Source organism: Triturus cristatus, chromosome 6 (assembly GCF_964204655.1).
Source record: "Triturus cristatus chromosome 6, aTriCri1.1, whole genome shotgun sequence".
NCBI classification, from domain to species: Eukaryota; Metazoa; Chordata; class Amphibia; order Caudata; family Salamandridae; genus Triturus; species Triturus cristatus.
The window spans coordinates 293,496,586-293,514,726 of NC_140589.1; positions in this window are offsets into that span (position 1 = coordinate 293,496,586).

Here is an 18,141-nt window from a genome sequence, read left to right on the forward strand (position 1 = left end):
GAGGCAACGTCCGGAAAGACGGAGCCCAGTGCATGACGGACCTGCAAATACCGAATGTACTCACTGCCCTGCAACTGAAATTCCGTCTGCAGCATCTCGAACGTTTTAAATCCTCCCCTCGTCCAGAGATCCCCCACTTTGCTAATGCCTATTATGTCCCACTTCTCGAAGCCCTTCGAGGTCCACAGGGAGCCCAACCGCTCAGACGCGTATAGTGGTGACGCCCGGGTCAAACGGTCCTTCCACCCCATAGCTGCATTGGCCGCGTGCCACACTCGCACCATGACACGCGTGGGGCCCGTTAGGCGAGCGTCGGGCGCGCTAGAGTAGAGCGATCGATTATAGTCACCACCCGGAAGTAGCATCTTATCCATTTCGAATGCCGGGTTTAAGGCGGGCCCGTATAGGCCATGATTAATCGCAGCTAGCTGGGAGGCCCAATAGTACCGTTTAATATACGGGAGGGCAATCCCCCCGTCATACCACGGGAGCGTCAACTTCGCCAGGGCAATACGCGGCCTCCCGTCCCAGAACAGGCGGCGTTGCAAACTCTCCACCTCACGGAAGTAGCGCGCCGGGACTAGGTCCATAGTGTTCTGCAAAGCGTACAGGAAGCGCGGCAACGACATCATCTTGAACAATGCCGCCCGGCCGAGCGGCGAAAGCGGCAGGCGCCGCCAGCGCGCGACGTCCTCCTTCAGGCGCTGGAGGGGGGGAAGCAAGTTCCGATCGTAGCGGGCCTCCGGGTCCAGAGCAATGAAGACACCCAGGTATCTGAACCCCCGCGGGGCGATCTGGATCGGACAGTCCCGCGGGAGGATGGGAGCCTCCCCAGAGAGCACATACACACATGATTTAGCCCAGTTGATGACAAGGCCGGAGTTGCGACCAAATGAATGTAAAACATCAACCAGTACTATCAGTGATTTACGTGGGGAGGCTAGGTACAAGAGGGTGTCATCAGCGTATAGGGATACGCGGTCCTCATACTCGGGGGTCCAGCGGAGACCACGGATAGAAGGATGCCACCGCAGCCACTCCGCCAGGGGCTCCAATGCGAGCGCAAAGAGGAGCGGCGATAAGGGGCAGCCCTGCCGCGTGCCCCGGCCCAGCTCGAACGGAGCCGATACTCTTCCGTTCACCACCACCTGCGCCAATGGGCCCGAATATAGCAATTTGACCCAACTGATGAACCCTGGGCCAAATCCAAACTTCGCAAGCATCGCCCAGATGTATGGCCATTCAAGCGTGTCAAACGCCATGGTGGCGTCTAAGGACGCCAAAATGGCCGGCTCCCGTATGAACGGGACACGTGCGAGCACACCGTGCAAACGCCGCAAGTTAAGGGCTGTGTTGCGATGGGGAATAAAGCCGGACTGGTCCTGATGAACCAAATCGCCCACCACGCCGACCAGCCGATTGGCCAGTACCTTGGCGAGAATTTTGGGCTCCGCATTCAATAGCGAAATGGGCCAATAGGATGTAACCTGGTCCCGAGGTCTCCCCTCCTTGTGGATAACCACGATTGTAGCCAGACGCTGGTCCAGCGGGAGGGAGCCCACCGAGTGGGCCGCCAGGAACATAGCCCGGAGGTGGGGTGCCAGCGTATCCGGTCGCAACTTGTACAACTCTGTAGGGAGACCATTCGGACCCATGGCCTTGCCGGAAGCGACCGAGCGTATGGCGAGGGCGATTTTGTCGGAGGTGGGAGCGGCGTCCAGCGACACCCTGTCCTCCCCCGAAAGGGACGGCAGCACGATATCCCTGAGCAGGGCACGGGAATCCTCTTCAGAGCAGGGAGACACCGGGGAATACACCCCACGGAAATAATCCGCGAAACAGGAGACAATTTCTTCTGGCTCAGTTACACACACACCATCCGTTTTCTCAATCAGCGGGACCACACAATTCGCTCTCTCTTTTTTGTCCAACCACGCTATCAGTTTACCAGCCTTATCACCCACATCATACAGTCGCCCCTGTTGCTCTCTACTGAGGCCCCTGGCCGCCTCCGTGACGAGGGCCCTATAGGCCGCTTGCTTGAGTTGGAGGACATGTAATGCGGCATCTATCACCCCACCTTCTAGATTACCCTCCAACTCGGCTATTTCAGCCTCCACCCGGGTCACCTCCTCCCGCTCGCGCCTCCGGGCGTGGGAAATAACGGATAGGGCCTCCCCTCGGAGTACTGTCTTGAAGGCCTCCCACAGTGATACAGCCGAAGGCACGGACCCCACATTCTCATCAAAATATCGCTGAAGGGATTTAATCAATTCAGCGCGAATGGTGGGGTCGCGCAGGTACCAAGGATTGATTGGGACCACCCTACCCTCACCCCTCGGAAAGACATCAAAGTGTAACAGGAGCGGGGAGTGGTCCGAGATACCCCGTGCCAAATGGCGCACCTCTCCCACCCTCCCAACATAGGCCGCCGGGACAAGGACATAATCTAGTCGTGAGAGACTACCATGGGCCCCCGAGTGGAAAGTGTACTGCAGCTGCGTGGGGTGTTTTAAACGCCAGCAGTCCACTAATCCGAATGTATCCAAGAGGCCGGATAGCCACGCCTGTGCCCGGGGGAGGTCCCGAGGGGGGTGACGATCCACAGTCCCATAAACCACCGCATTGAAATCCCCCCCCACCACTAGAAGCCCCCCCGGAAGGCCAAGGAGAAGGCGCCCCAGGTCTGCAAAGGTGGTCGACTGCAGCCCCGGTGGGATGTATACTGACACAAAGACAACCACTTTGCCCTCCATTCTTCCCACCAAGACCGTGTAACGTCCCCTGTCATCGTGGAGCACCTCATCAATCTCCAACGGGAGCGAGTTCTTCACCATGATGCCCACACCCCTTGAGCCAGACGTGAAGCCCGAGTGGGCCACTAGGCGATAGCCACGCCGATTCATGGCGCAGAAGGAGTTGCCAATGAGGTGTGTCTCCTGCAGAAAGACTACATCGGGCGAGATTCGCTTCAAGAACTGCAGGACCACACCTCGTTTGATCCTGTCCCCCAGTCCATTCACATTCCAAGACAACAAAGTTAATTCCCTACCCCCCATCATATACAGAAGCCATCATTCGTCCCCCCGAGAGCACTTTAGAACTAACACAAAAATACTTTTGCCTTGTGATGAAAACGAACAACACCCCATCCCTACCCACCCACCCCAACAAAACTCCCCCCTCCCTGCACCCCTGCATGAGCCCGAACAGCCCCCCCAACGTGCAGTGTGCCTGTCACCCCATATATAGTTAAACTAACTAGACCCCCTAGAGGAGGAGGGAGAACCCCCAATAGACCCAACACAACCTCCATAGGAGGGGAACTTACACAGACAGACGCATAATCGAAAGTGGCATCATTTTCGTCCAGAGCGAGGCCCAATATTAAACCCTCAGTCCCGATCCAGTGGGCCGTCTCCCCCCGCCGCCCCCCCCACCCCCCCGATCACGATCCCCAGACAGAGTATCCAGCCAGTCCCCGGCCGCTTCGGGACGATCAAAGAAGTGCGTGCGACCATCCACCTCCACTCGCAGCTTGGCTGGGAAGAGCATGGCGTATTTGAGGTTTAGGTCCCGAAGACGGCGTTTGACGCCTAGGAAGCTCAGTCTCTGCTTCTGGACCGCTGGGGTGAAATCAGGGTAAAAATTTACCTCCATATTGTCAAGCTTGACCGGTCCATGCAGTCTGGAGGTTTGCAGGATAGCGTCTCTGTCCCGAAAATTGAAAATCCGGGCAATGAGAGGTCTCGGAGGGGCTCCGACCTTCGGCCTTCCCCCGGGAACTCTGTGGGCCCTCTCCACAGCGAAGAATTTACTCAGCCCCCGTGGCTGGAGATGGGTAGCAATCAGGTCCTCCACAAAGAGATCCGCCGCCGCCTCCTCGCGTCCCTCGGGCACCCCGATGATGCGGATGTTGTTCCTCCGGGCCCGACTCTCGGAGTCCTCCAGGCGTCGATCCATAAGCGCACTCGCCTGACTAAGTCGGCGCACCTCTGTTTGTAGGGCCGCCACATCTGTCGTAAGGCCCGATGCGGTGTGGGCCAAAGAATCAACTCGGTCGTTGGTTTTGGAAAGATCGGCCCTCACCAGGCCAACATCCACGAGGACCGAGTCGATCTTCTGCGCCAGTGTATCGAACCGCTGGCCCACCGAGGCCTTCATCTCGGCAATGGCGCCCATGACATCTCGCAGAGTCAGATCCGTGGGCAGGTCTGGGGCATCAGGAGGGCTCTCAGGGGACTTGTGCGGTCCATCGGGAGATCCCTTCTGGAGGGTATAGCAGTCCATACTGTTGGCCTGATGGACGGCGCCACGCCGGGTCGATTTGATCTTTGCCCGGTCTCCATCTTGTTTCGTGGCCATGGCCACCAGTCTCCCAGTCGCACCAGCCACGTCGTGAGGGGCAGGCAAGCGGGGCCACGAGCTCCGGGGGGGGCCACCTCAGATCAGCGGGGTGGATCACAGCCGGCGGGCAGGCAGGGTCTCCCAGCAAGGCCACACCAACACCAAGAGCCCCGCGACCCAACCTCGCAGAGACGGCAAGGGGGTGCGAAAGCGAAAGCGAAAGTGCGGGGTACGCGAGTCGCCAGGCCCTGCCTGCCGATGTTGTTCACTTTGTCACTGGATCACCCCACAGCGCAAATCCGGGGTCTGGCGAGGAGAAGGCCGCAAACCTCAATCGGTGCTCACTCCGGTGTCCGAGGTCCGATTCGGAAGCGGGAAACGGGTGCCACCTCAGCTCAGGCTCACCAACACAGTCCCCTCATCCGGGACAGGATAATTTCAGGATAATCGTAGGAGGTTGCGGAGGTCCTCGGGAGCCTCGCACCTACGCGGCCATCTTGGTTGCGCGCTAGGCTCCTCCCCCACGATGCAAATTCTTGACGAAAAGAAGTACATAAAATTCAACATCACTAAGGAAGAGAAATCAGCATTGCATTCACTGAGCCAAGATAACTCAATCGTAATTAAGGCAGCGGATACATGGGGTGCGGTAGTGTTACAAAACACCAGTGACTATGTGGAAGAACTGGAACTACAACTCGGGATGCGTGATAGCTACCAACCGACCCCAAGAGATCCTACCCCTGTACTTACATCTTTGATAGCGAGAGTCACTAAGAAGGGTCTTGCTGACGGATTTTTGAGCCAATCAGAGTACGAATTTCTAAACAAAAAGGAACCGAGAACACCGACAATATATACGTTGCCGAAGATTCACAAGCGGATTGTTAAACCACCCGGCAGACCCATAGTATCTGGTTGCGGGTCTATATTGGAACCACTCAATCAATTCATAGACCATTTTTTGCAACCTTTTGTTCCTCAGACAAAATCGTTTGTTAGAGACACTATGCACATTATACAATTATTGGAAGGTCAAGCGTACGACATAGAAACCCAAATCTTGGTTACGCTGGATGTGTCTTCACTATACACATCAATTCCTCAAGATACTGCACTGGGAGTCATTAGAACAACTTTGGATACCAGACCAAGGCCTCACTGGATTCCCACTGATTTTTTAATCTCCTTACTTGAGATTGCCATGAACAAGAATTTTTTTGTATTCAAAAAACAGTTTTACTTCCAATGTAAAGGAGTAGCCATGGGCGCAACCTATGCGCCGAGCTTGGCGAACATTTATATGGATTATTATGAGGAGGAACATCTATACAATCATGCCAATCTATACCTCAATTGGATTGCGGTATGGAAAAGATATATCGACGACGTCATAATGATCTGGACTGGAAGTAACGAGTATTTGAATGAATTCTTTTCTTGGTTGAATATGAGATCCAACGACATTAGGTTTACCATGACCAGTAACAACAAGGCTATATATTTTTTGGATGTTACCTTCCGAGTAGAAGATGGATCTCTGTATAGCGATTTGTATCGCAAACCAATGGAGAGGAATTCACTATTGAAATATCAGTCGCACCATCCACGCAGCCTGAGAGATAACCTCCCCTATGGGCAATATCTCAGACTCAGAAGGAATTGTTCGAGGAGAGCTGATTATTTTAAGGAGTCTGAGATACTTACCAGCCTCCTTAAGGAGAGGGGTTACCCTACTGGGCTGTTAAAACGAGCTAAGAAACGTGCCTCGTATTGCCCTCGTAAGCAACTCTTGGAGATCAATCAGAGACCTAAAGAAATAGACAAAATGGTTTGCGTTACTACATTTAACACCAGGAGTAACGAAATAAAAGGGATCATGAAGAAATATTGGAATCTGGTCGCTAGTGAAATACAGACTACACAGAACCCCATCTTCGCCTTTAAGAGGGGGAAAAACATCAAAGACACAGTGGTCAGTGCATACTTTGCAGACCCAAAACCAGTTGACCTTAGAAGTCATTTTGGTCTTCCTCCAATAACTAGACATCATAAATGTGGACAGTGCAAGGCTTGTCATCTATGTTATGTGGGCACTAAGAGACCTGTCGGTGTACATGCGCTATATAAATCTCCATACAAATACAAATACAAATACACTACATTTGAACATGCCAATAGAACGTATACACTCCCACAGTTTACAAATTGTAACAGTACCAACGTTATATATGCCATCAGGTGTCCCTGTGGGTCTATATACATTGGTCAAACCATTCAGAAAGTCAAAGTGAGGATCCTACAGCACATGAGTAGGATAAGATGTAAGGTACAAGGGGCACCTCTAGTTGATCATTACATGACACACCAACATGCCCCACATAACCTTACATGGTGGGTACTCGAGAAGATCATTCCTAGCGCAAGAGGAGGTTCAGTTGCAAGGAGTATGAACTATAAAGAATGCAGATGGATACATCAGCTTAACTCGATAGACCAGAGGTTCAATGAGATGGAGGAGACAACAAGACAGATGGGACAATTATAATCATACCCACTTGTTCTTGTTGGCATCAGAAAATGTGAGATCAACTGTATGAATTGTAGTTTTCATGTAATCCATGTTAACTTATCAGTTGGACAAATTGACACTTTCCACAATGTATGAGTTGGTGATTTTTGGTTAGCAGATGTAACGCATATTTAACATTGTGAAGCAGTGCTTGATTACAACAATGTATGAACCTGGCATTACAAAATGATGCCCTGAGTGTCTTGCCTGAGGCGAGTTTATTGAGATTGCTATAGATCTATGTGTGACCAATAATTTTTATGATGTCATGTCGTGTTGTTCCAGAATATTGTAACGCTGAATGGGATCTATCATGACTGAATTGTTTTAACACTTGCATCTGAAGGGATCGTCTCAAATGTATGCACAATAATTGTTAAGTATCGGCTTGTAAAAACAACATGATATAAAACAACACGATACAATGTCTAATTTATGAAAGATGTAATTAAAAGACAGGCAAATTACATCGAAATACACAGTAAATTAACACTAGATGAATCGATGCTTGTAAGTAAACGCCCCGGTGGTACGAAACAATGAGCCTGCTAACGCTAAGGCTGATGTCCTTTATCTTTGGAAATGCACCCCATTTGGGCATATGTATATTTCAGAGATTGAAATCATTCTGCTCTCTATGCTCATATTTCGCATTGCTATGCAACAATCACCACGGATGATTGTTTGGATATGGTTGCCCTGCAACGCGTAAATGACGCGCATGCGCATTAGGACTTAAACGATTATGGTTCTGCCTTTAAGGCATGGCGGACCGTATGGTAATTTATTTCTAAGAACAGTGATTACTACAGAAGGCGTGTTTGGACGTCATTGCCAAGCAACGTCTAACTGACTTATAGACACATGTAATTCATTAGGGATTCGCTCGGTCGTTAACGCTTGGCGTTCTACGTTGTCAAGACAACGATTACGAGAAGACGCGTTTGGACGTCGTTCCTTAGCAACATCTAATTGACGCAGAGACACATGCGCATTGGGGATAAATATGCAAGCTCATTTCGAACGCGTCTCTCCATAGACGCGGACGAGCTGAGACTTTCGCATGCTGTTCCTTTCTAAAACTCGGACCAAGGTAATCATAGGAATTGGAATTTTCTCTGTGATATTTGTGATACACTAATACACTAAAATAGTGTGTACTCAATTTAAAATCTTTATTTAACAGATCGAGTACAACAGCAGCTTGAGTGACGTTATTTCGCCTTATTCGAGCTTTAAGAGGTGAGCACCCTGAGCACTTCTTTTATGAACACTTTTTAATTGGCCATATGCACAAAGAATAATTGGATATAAATATGATTTATTACATTATTTATATCCTTATTTAATTTAATGGCTTCTAGATTGGATCATCCTGGACCATTCTTTTCCTGAGAATTAATAGACAAAGTATCAACCTCGTGACTGAGTAATAATCACGACGGACAATATTGAGGTGAGCTTCTATTGCCACTAGTGCCATTTGAATTTAAATTATTTACACTGTAACTTTTATAAGTGTAACGAGTATGAGTTATGATTCCATTCTACCCGTTTATAGATACATTCAACTCTAATATTGAATCACTAACTGCGGAAAGGATTGAATACCCCGCCCACATTATAGGTGAGTGCGATACCACCTTAATTACCTGTGAGTGGTAGTCTTCCCGTGACACTTGTGATAATTTACTTTTCACAGGCCATCACCATGTTACTCTTGTCCTGATGAAGACCCGCACCGACTTACTAGTAGTGCAGCTAACAGGGTTGAAACGTCGACAATTTCCCCGGACCAGTATTTAGAGTCTGCCTAAACTACTGAATTGCTTTAGTTCGCATGACTACTATAAATCTCTTGTTCGCTGGCCAATAATAATTGAGACCTTTTACAATTACACTGTATTTTGTCTTGCACTTTATTTCACTGAGCACTAAGATTCACTTTTTGTCACTATTTGTTATGATTTTGTATTGTGATGGCCTTTGCAAATAATCTTTGAAGATAAAACGTATAAATGAATGAATTTATATAAAAAAACAGAAATCTTAGAAAATTTGGTTTTTGGTCCTTGTGTCACCTCTGACTCACTCAGACATTTTGTTGTATATTTAGTAGGATATGGTTTTACCCGACAGAACCATTGTGTTTTCAATATAAGTCTGCCCAGGTTCTGAGGGATACTGGGTTACCCCATTGGTTGCTAGAGACAATAGGTGTGGGAGGAGTACTAAGAATCACCATTGCCACAGACAGCAAACAAACAGAAGAAAGAAGAGGGAGAGCAGCCGAAGCCACAGCCATTGAAACGACAGCAGTAGACACAGAAACAGAGAGGGCAGCTGTAACAGGTGGCTGTGATGGCACAGGAACAGTAGAATATATCCTTTGCGAAGCATATGGAGGCGGGGGCCGAGTATCTAACAGTTCTTCCACAAAAGTATCAGTTTCCTCCTGAGCCAAATACAACTTATCAATATGCAATTGGAACCTCCTATCTTCACATTCAACTCTCTTTTCCTGTTTTTCTCTATTATATGCTACAGCTTTCTGAGCCAGTGTCTGCATTTTCCCTTTCCGGGCCTCCTTCTCGGACTTCAATCGTCACTGCCTAGCTGCCTTCTGCCACGTCCTATGAGAATCAAACATAGACTGTCTACTTCGCCTTTTAAATAACTATTCCTGTAAATACCCAATCATTTGTTCATCGAAGCTGCAACTCAGCATTGTACCTCGTATATTTGTGACACAATGTACTAAACATAATAGGGCCAAGACCATGCTTCACAGACATATACAAATTATGAGCGCCTTCTGGAGGCGCCAGCTGAGCTTCTCCCAATCGAGCATCTGCAGAACAACAACAACAGCACATAGAAATCAATTTGCTAACTCCAGGCATTTTCAAAAGAAAACAAGCCCACTATTTATGCCTGGCAAAGAAATAGCAAATGCTTTTATCTCAAAGACGGTCTTCAGACTGTACCAAATGCAAACCAAAATGGTACCATATCCACAAAGAACCAAAGCAAACTCACCTGATATATGCAGGTCAAAACAAATTAATCCTCCACTGCCGACTCTTCAGACCAAACGGTCAGATCCAAAGGTTTCGCCATTTAGGACTCCAGTCGGGATGACCGCTGGGTCACACACTGACCATTTCAAGTCGGCCCATCTGGTATTGCCAGATTGCCAGAAAAGCCAGCCCAAAATAGAAAGGGAAATCCTGATGCCTTTGTTTATGGTAGTCCTCAGAGGAATTATCAAAAAATAGATTAGCAGGCATTATGTGATAGACTAATTGGTGCTAGGGGCCTGGGTCACTTAAGGGTTATCATCTTGCCTGAAAACCGTATTCTTCTCTATATGAATCCAATGCCTGTCTCAAAAATCCTTCTGTGCTAGCTTGAATGTGCTTTTGATTAGATATTATTTGTTGGTTAAGTCGAGCCTACCAGTTGCAAAAGACCTATTGTCAGCATACCCGATCTCAATGTGGGCTTACAGCCCACACATTGCTTGCCATTGAATGGCAATATTGTCACTCCCATTTGCTTGATTCTTATGCAATGGCTTGCCTTGTCCATTCTTCTAATGTCTTTACTTGTGTGCTTCTACTGCACACTTTTTTCTTTTTGCTTAAACATTCCTGAAGAGTGCATGTGTCTCTAGCTGTCTCTAGCGTATGTGTTTCTCTCCACACACTTGTGCTTGTATTGCTCTCTCTTGCCCATGCCCTTCTCTGCCCCCCCACATTGCTCTCTCTCACCTGTGTGCTTCTCCCACCTCCCAACTTCACATTGCTTTGTCTTGCCTGCGTGCTTTTCTGCCTCCCCTCCCCGGGGGTTCAAGTTACTCTTTATTGCCAGTGTGCTTCTTCCCACACCCATTGTGTTACTTTCCCCACTCTCCAAGTTGCTTCCCACAACCCCTGTGTTGCTTCCGCCCACCCATGCCCACCATGTTGGTTTCCCTCAGCCAAAGAGATTTTTGTTGCTTTTTTATTTTTTATTTACCGATCCACCTCCAATCAATGAACAAATAGAAAAAATGCACTGCGTCATTTGGTAGGCATATGCATGAGTTCAGCGGCTGCATTATACCATCTTGTTTTTTTCTCTATGGATAAGCTGTATGGCATTGTAAATCCATTACCAGAGTCAATATTTCTCCAAGGTGAGACCCATTGACTTTGCCATAATTGTATCTACCTCCTATGATTTTGCAAGGTCCAAGGATGTGCAATGTCAGTTCTTGTTATGGGATGAAGGTCAAAACTCTTACAATATCACATTGCATTATGATTGCGATCAAGTGTTGTATGATGACCCCATAACTAAACAACAAAAATAATTCTGACTGTTAGAAAGCACATAAAAAGATTTGTATAACGCCTATCTTCTTTTTAATGACCAGAAAGTATATTCCATTTATAGACTCAAAAATAGTCTTGAATACATTTTGAAGTGAAAAAAAGCTATAAAGGGTACTTAAGAGACCACATAGAGTGTGTGATGTAATCTTGTTGAAATGTACTCCTATTTCAATCTGCCAAACTGCACCCACAGTATCCCTGCAGAACTGAGTGAGTGTTTCTGGAACTAAGGAAGCAGTGCCCTACTATATCATGGGGAACTGTGCCCACATGTTACCTTTATCCTATTTCATTGCCCATGTTGTACATTGCAGACAGAAGAAAGCACATGGCAATGATTGCCCTAAAATTAAACTAAGGACTAATTCACATTCTAATTTCATACACATGTAGCCACTTTAGGTCCATTTGAGCCAACAGTTAACCATCAATGCTTACATCGCAATAAATCAACTCAAGTACATTTCTTGCTGACCACATACAAAATACTACAACATAAAGAGGTCTGGTTCAATCTTATCATTATTTAATATCCCTTACGTGGCAAGGATGATATCTTAAACATCTTATTTTTATTTTCAAACATATCAAGACTATTGCACTTAAGGTCAGAAAATATCCTAAAGATACAATTTATAACAATGCAATCTTATCCCAGAACAGAGGCCTCTTTAGTCACCTGGAAATTTAGCAAAACTATTGAGTAGGTACTTAGACCTTTACTCGTTGGGTCATCTAATTGCAAATGAAGGAGTTTGAGAAATAGCCTATAGTTTTTACTGTGGCACCACCTTGCACCGCCCCTACTTCATGCTCAAACACCATTCTTAAGAGTGCACATGGCAGCGTTGATACTTTACTGAGCTCTAGACTCCCACTTCGTTTCGTATTAGATAAAGACAAAAATAGATGCTGTCACACATTTCCATCAGATCCATGGATAATCAGGACGACAAATTTAATGACAAAAGGGATAAGGATCATCAAACATTTTAACTCCCTTAACCTTCACCCGCTAACAGGCAGTGGCAAACTCAAACCGACTGGTGAATATACACATAATTCACATAGAAGATTGTCAATTTAAGACTATAATTTTTGTCAGAATGCACAGTGTTGTCACCAATGATGTTATTTCTGATGCTGCAGTGATGTGTTAAATTATGTTATATAACATGTCATAAGTGTTGCAATATGTGAATTAATTAGCCGTGAATGGCGAGGGGCACATGTTATAGCTACTTTAGGGAACAGATTTTAGTTACTTAAGATATCTATAGCAGGTGATTTTCAGTGCTTTTGTTAACTTAAAATGGTACGTTTTAACTGACGTTTTCACCTAACTACAACATTCTTTTATCTTTGGTTGTTCAGTGAATTTCTAAGGTTTTCTCCCAAAAATTAAGTACCATCTTATTACAATTCCTAACTAGAATGTTAGTTTAACCTTCGTTTTTTTCAGTGAATTTCTGGCATTTTTTATTTAGTGTCATTAAGGTGTTGACTGACATGTGCGGCGTGGAGTTGGGCACTGGTTCAGCCGGCAGACCGGCACTGCACCCAACTCCACACTGCACACAGCCCGTGGCAAGGTATGGTTTAGGGTTTGGCCCTGGGCCTGCCCTTTGGCTAAGCACTGGCCCCAACCTCCTGCGAGAGTCCTACCCTGCGGCCAGGCCCTGTGCCCAACTCCTAGCTGGCATTCAACCCCCCACTTTGCATTTCCTTCTGCTGTGCATAGCATGCGACGCTAGGCCTGTGCTGTGTCCTGGTCCTTAGCCCAGACCCCCACAAGCTCTTTAATCCACAGACTGACTGTGATGTTACAATATAAAGGGTATTATTTTAAGTAAGGTAGAATTACTGACTTTGTCAAAGGGTCAGAACTCCAAAATATGATTTGTGGGTCTATTGGCTTTATTAAGAGGTCAGCATATCAACATATAGACCTAATGTCGTTGTCAAAAAATCACAGATAATTATAAGTAAATGTCTATTTCATTAAATCACACATTGGAATGTTTAATAAAAGTGACTGTCATAAAAAAAAATCCATTAGGTCTTATTTTAAAAACATCAACATGTCTTTGAGTCCTTTTTCAACATTTTTATCCCATAAATTGTAGCCACAAAAACAACCACAAGATGGCCCACACTCCAGCTGAAGAGCACAGAACTGCAGCTAGGAGTGCTTTAAAAAGTTATGGTAAGCATTCCTAGGGTTGTAGATTACATGACCCAGGAGACTTGCTGATTTTGTTTATGTTGTGGGGAGCCACTGCACTCCCTACAGCCGCCGCAACATTAAAAAAGTGTCTATTTACCTGCCTGCCAGCCAAATATTACATAATCTCTGCTATTCACTTGGCAGCCAGAAAAATTGTACACAGGGCCTGATTTAGATGTTGGCGGAAGGATTACTCCGTCACAACCGTGACAGATATCCCGTCCACCGAAATATTAATCCCAAAGGATCTAATAGAATTTATATTTGGTGGACGGGATATCCGTCACCGTTGTGAAGGAGTAGCCCACACGCCAAGATCTATATGAGGACGCTAATCTCTGCTGTTTAGCCAGCCACAGCCTAAATAGTAGAGAAGATGAACACTTTGCCTGATGGCCGCATAAAAAGTGTGAAAGAGGTCTTCTATTTACTGGGCCGTGAAGAAAAAAAGGACAACAAGCAATGGTAGGATGGTGGCCATCCTGTAATGGGGATGCAACATGTATGAGGCATTTTAATGTAAGTACATATACCAATATACAATAGTTTGTACAAAGTAAGTGCATGAATTAAGCTGAGATGTTTACAGGTAAAAAAAAGTAAAACTAACAGTGAATAAAAACATTTATGCTATTTTACTAGTCAGATAAGAAATGCAGGAATCAATCAAACTTGTATTTCAGGAGCATCAGAAAATGGCAGACAGATATTTTCCACAGGAGTCTCAGGAATGCTTGGCTACATGCAAACAATAATGAGTATGGTTTCAAAGCATATAACATAAATGATTTATTCACTCGTGAGAATATATAATGTTTTAATGTTCAAGATGTTCCTTTTGATAATTTTTTAGGGCTAGGCTTTTTCTGGGCAACTTATGGAAGGCCTTGTGCTAGATTTAGGATTCTAGTTAAGACGAGTTGTGCTTGTTTAGTATTTCAAACCTGGCAACTCAGAAGCTGTCGATAGGCAGCAGTGAACAGGGAATGCAGACAGATAGGTGGTATCTGGTCACCAGAAGGAGGCATACGTACAATAGGCAATGCTTTGGAACACTTGCAAGAGGTAAATTGATTGAGACACAGTAATGTAGCTTCTGTGAAATAGGAAAGTGAAAGCAGGAAACGGGTAATTAATGCATCTGGACAATTCACAGGAGAAGTTCCCTCTGCTGACTTTGAATAAACACACTTGTTCATAGTATTCACCCAGCAGAGTGAGTTTCATGCATAGATGCTTTTGGTCCCATGTAGTAAGTGCTGCTTTAGCTACCCTGACATTTTAGCCACCTGCACAGTGTATCTTGTAAATGGTAGTTTGATGTTTAGCATGCCAAACAGTATTTTAAATAGGCATGGTCCTGTCTCTAGTGAGCCCTTATTCCTGTCCTTGACAGTTCTGTGTCAGCAAAAGAAATCTTGAAGTCACACAAAAAAAAATAATCCGTGTGACAAGATTAGAGGCTGTACCTGACTACACTTTATGTGGTGAGGGTCTGGGGAAAGAAGGAGTAGGACAAATAGGAGGAGGATGATAACAAGTAGGAGAGGAGAATATGGACAAGAAGGTGGACCAACAGGAGGGCAAGAATGACCAGAGCCACTAGGACCAGGACATGAAAAAACCAGGACGATCTCATCTACAAGGGCCAGTGTTACCGCTGCCAGAGGGAACTGGGAACAAATAGATGATAAGGATAAGGAACAGGACAAGGAGAAAAAAGACTAGGTGGCGCAATGACCAGGGTGAGGAGGATCAGAAGGATGTGGAACAGGGGGATCTGGACCCATTGAATACGAGCCTGAAGGAACAGAAGCACAAGGGATAGATTGAGCATAAAGCTCTGGACCATAGTCCAGGCTGTCCATGCCTGTACCCCACCCAGCTCCAAGACATCTGGTCCTCCCATCAACCACTGCTACACCTCCAAAGAGCTCCATACCCTGGACCCCGGATGCCACAACAACAGGTGCTCTGCGTTTTCTACGCGATGAACCAAAGGACCATTCACCTGTCACCACTGCCGCTTCACCTGCCACAATGGACCACTTGCCTCACCAGACCCCATGTTGCTTCCATCCAGTGGATCACAAACAACCCAGGACCTCTCCAGTTAATCCTTCTCAACGCCTGCTCCCTCGCCAGACACGCCACGTAAATTTGGGACACGATTACCACTCTCTCCTCTCACGTGTTCTTCATCACTGAAATTTGGCTCAACCCCTCCTCAAACCCCGACATCACCACCATCAACCTCGATGGCTACAAAAATGATACACCAGGATCGCTCCAACAAACTCGACAGGGGCGTTGTCATAATTTTCATGGAAACCTTCTGCTACACCACCACAAATCGATGCTAAAACCACGGTAAGAGGCACACTCGCATACAGACCCCCGGGACCCTGACCAGCCTTCTGTGATGCCATTTCCAACCTCATCGCCCCTCCAGCCATCGGTTCTCACCACTACATCCTGCTCAGCAATCTTAATTTCCACACTGACGACCTCAACAACACCAATGCTACCTCCCCCCTGGTGAACCTCAACAACATTGGCCTCACCCAACTAGTCACCGAACCCACGCACCAAGCTGGACATACACTCAAAGCCATCTTTACCTCCAGTGACAGAAACAGATTCACCCACTCCTCAGAACTCACCTGGTCCGACCACGCCATTGTGCACTTTACCATTTCCGATGGCCAGCGCACCCCTGCCAAGAACCACAGCTCCACCCACTGCAGCTGGGGCAAGGTCACCAAGATGCAATGGACTCAAGCTCTCAGCACAACATCACCTGAAACCTTAGCAAATCTCGCCCAGGCCGTCCAGAACTTCTCCACCTGCAACAAATGTGCCAACAAGATCGCCCCGCTGAAACCAACAAAAAACTAAAAATTGGCCAAACTCTCCAGCTGGTACACCCCAGAGCTCAGAACCACCAAGCACAACTGCTACATACTACAGTAGAGATGGCGAACCACCAACAACCCCTCCGACAGAGCCGCCCTCAAAGCAGCCCTCAGCGACTAACACCAATGCATCAGAGAAGCCAAGAGAGCATCCATCACTGACCACATCGACACTGCAACTAGCCACATGAAGGAATTCTTCAAAATTAGCAAGGAATTCTCCATCCCAACAGCCACAGAGAACACCATCCACCCCTCCCAAGAACTCTGTGACACCCTCTCCGACTACTTCCACAGCAAGATTGTCACTATCTACAACAACTTAGACCCTCAACCCACTACCCTCAGCCTCGACAACCACACTCATCCAATGAATACCTGTCAAATGATAACCACTTGGTCTCACCTCACCACTCAGAGCACCACAACCATCATGTCATCCATCCACTACGGGCCGCCCACCGAACCCTACCCCATCATCTCTTCAACCTCGGAGCCAACCCATCAGCTCGGAATTCACCAGCATCCTCAACAGCTCCGTCTCCATAGCTACCTACCCAGATGCATGGAAACAGTCAGAGATCAGACCGCTCATGAGGAAGTCCTTTGACGACCCCAGCGACTTCAAAAACTACCGGTCGAACTACCTGCTCCCCTACCCAGCCAAGGCACTCAAGAAGGCACTCTCCAACAGCTCACCGAATATCTGCAACTTAACCACCTACTCGACACCTCTCAAAAAGGATTCCAGGTCAACCACAGCCCAGAGATCGCACTGATTGCTGCCACTGATGACATTGGAACCCTCCTCGACCATGGAGAAACAGCCGCCCAGATCCTCCTCGACCGCTCTGCTGCTTTTGAGACCGTATTCCACCACACCCTCATCGACAGACTCCACAACATCAGAATTCAGCAAAATGCCCTCAAGTGGTTCTCCTGCTTCCTTTCAGAATGCACACAGAGCATCCGACTGCCTCCCTTCACCTCCGCACCCAAGGACATCATATGCGAAGTATCCCAAGGATCATCCCTCAGCCCCACCCTGTTCAACGTCTACATGACACTCCTCATAGATGTTGCCAGATCCAACAGATTCAACATAATGACCTACGCTGATGACACTCAACTTATCATCTCAATCACTGAGAACCCCAACAACACCAAAACCAACTTTTGCAATGCCATGACCGACGTAGCCAAATGTATGAAGGACAACTAGCTTCACACCGTCAAAACAGAAGTACATATCTTCAGGAAGAACCCCTCCATAAGGGACCGCAACTGATGGCCAGTGGAACTCGGACCTACACTCACACCGACAGACCATGTTCGCCACCTCGGTATCATCCTTAACAGCCAATTGACCATGAAATGACAAGTCAACACAGTCACCTCCTCTTGCTTCCACATCCATCACATGATCCGCAGAATCTTCAGATGGATCCCAACCAACACCAGAAAGACAGTCATGCAGGCCCTTGTCACCAACCTCCTTGACTATGGCAACGCTCTCTATGTTGGAATCTCAACCCAGCTCCTCAAAAGACTCCAATTCATACAGAACACCGCAGCCAGACTCATCCTCGACCTCCCCAAACGGACCCATATCACCCCCCCCACCTCAGAAACGTCCACTGCCTACCCATTCAGAAGAGATGCCAGTGCAAGATCCTCCCGCATGCATACAAGGCCCTACAC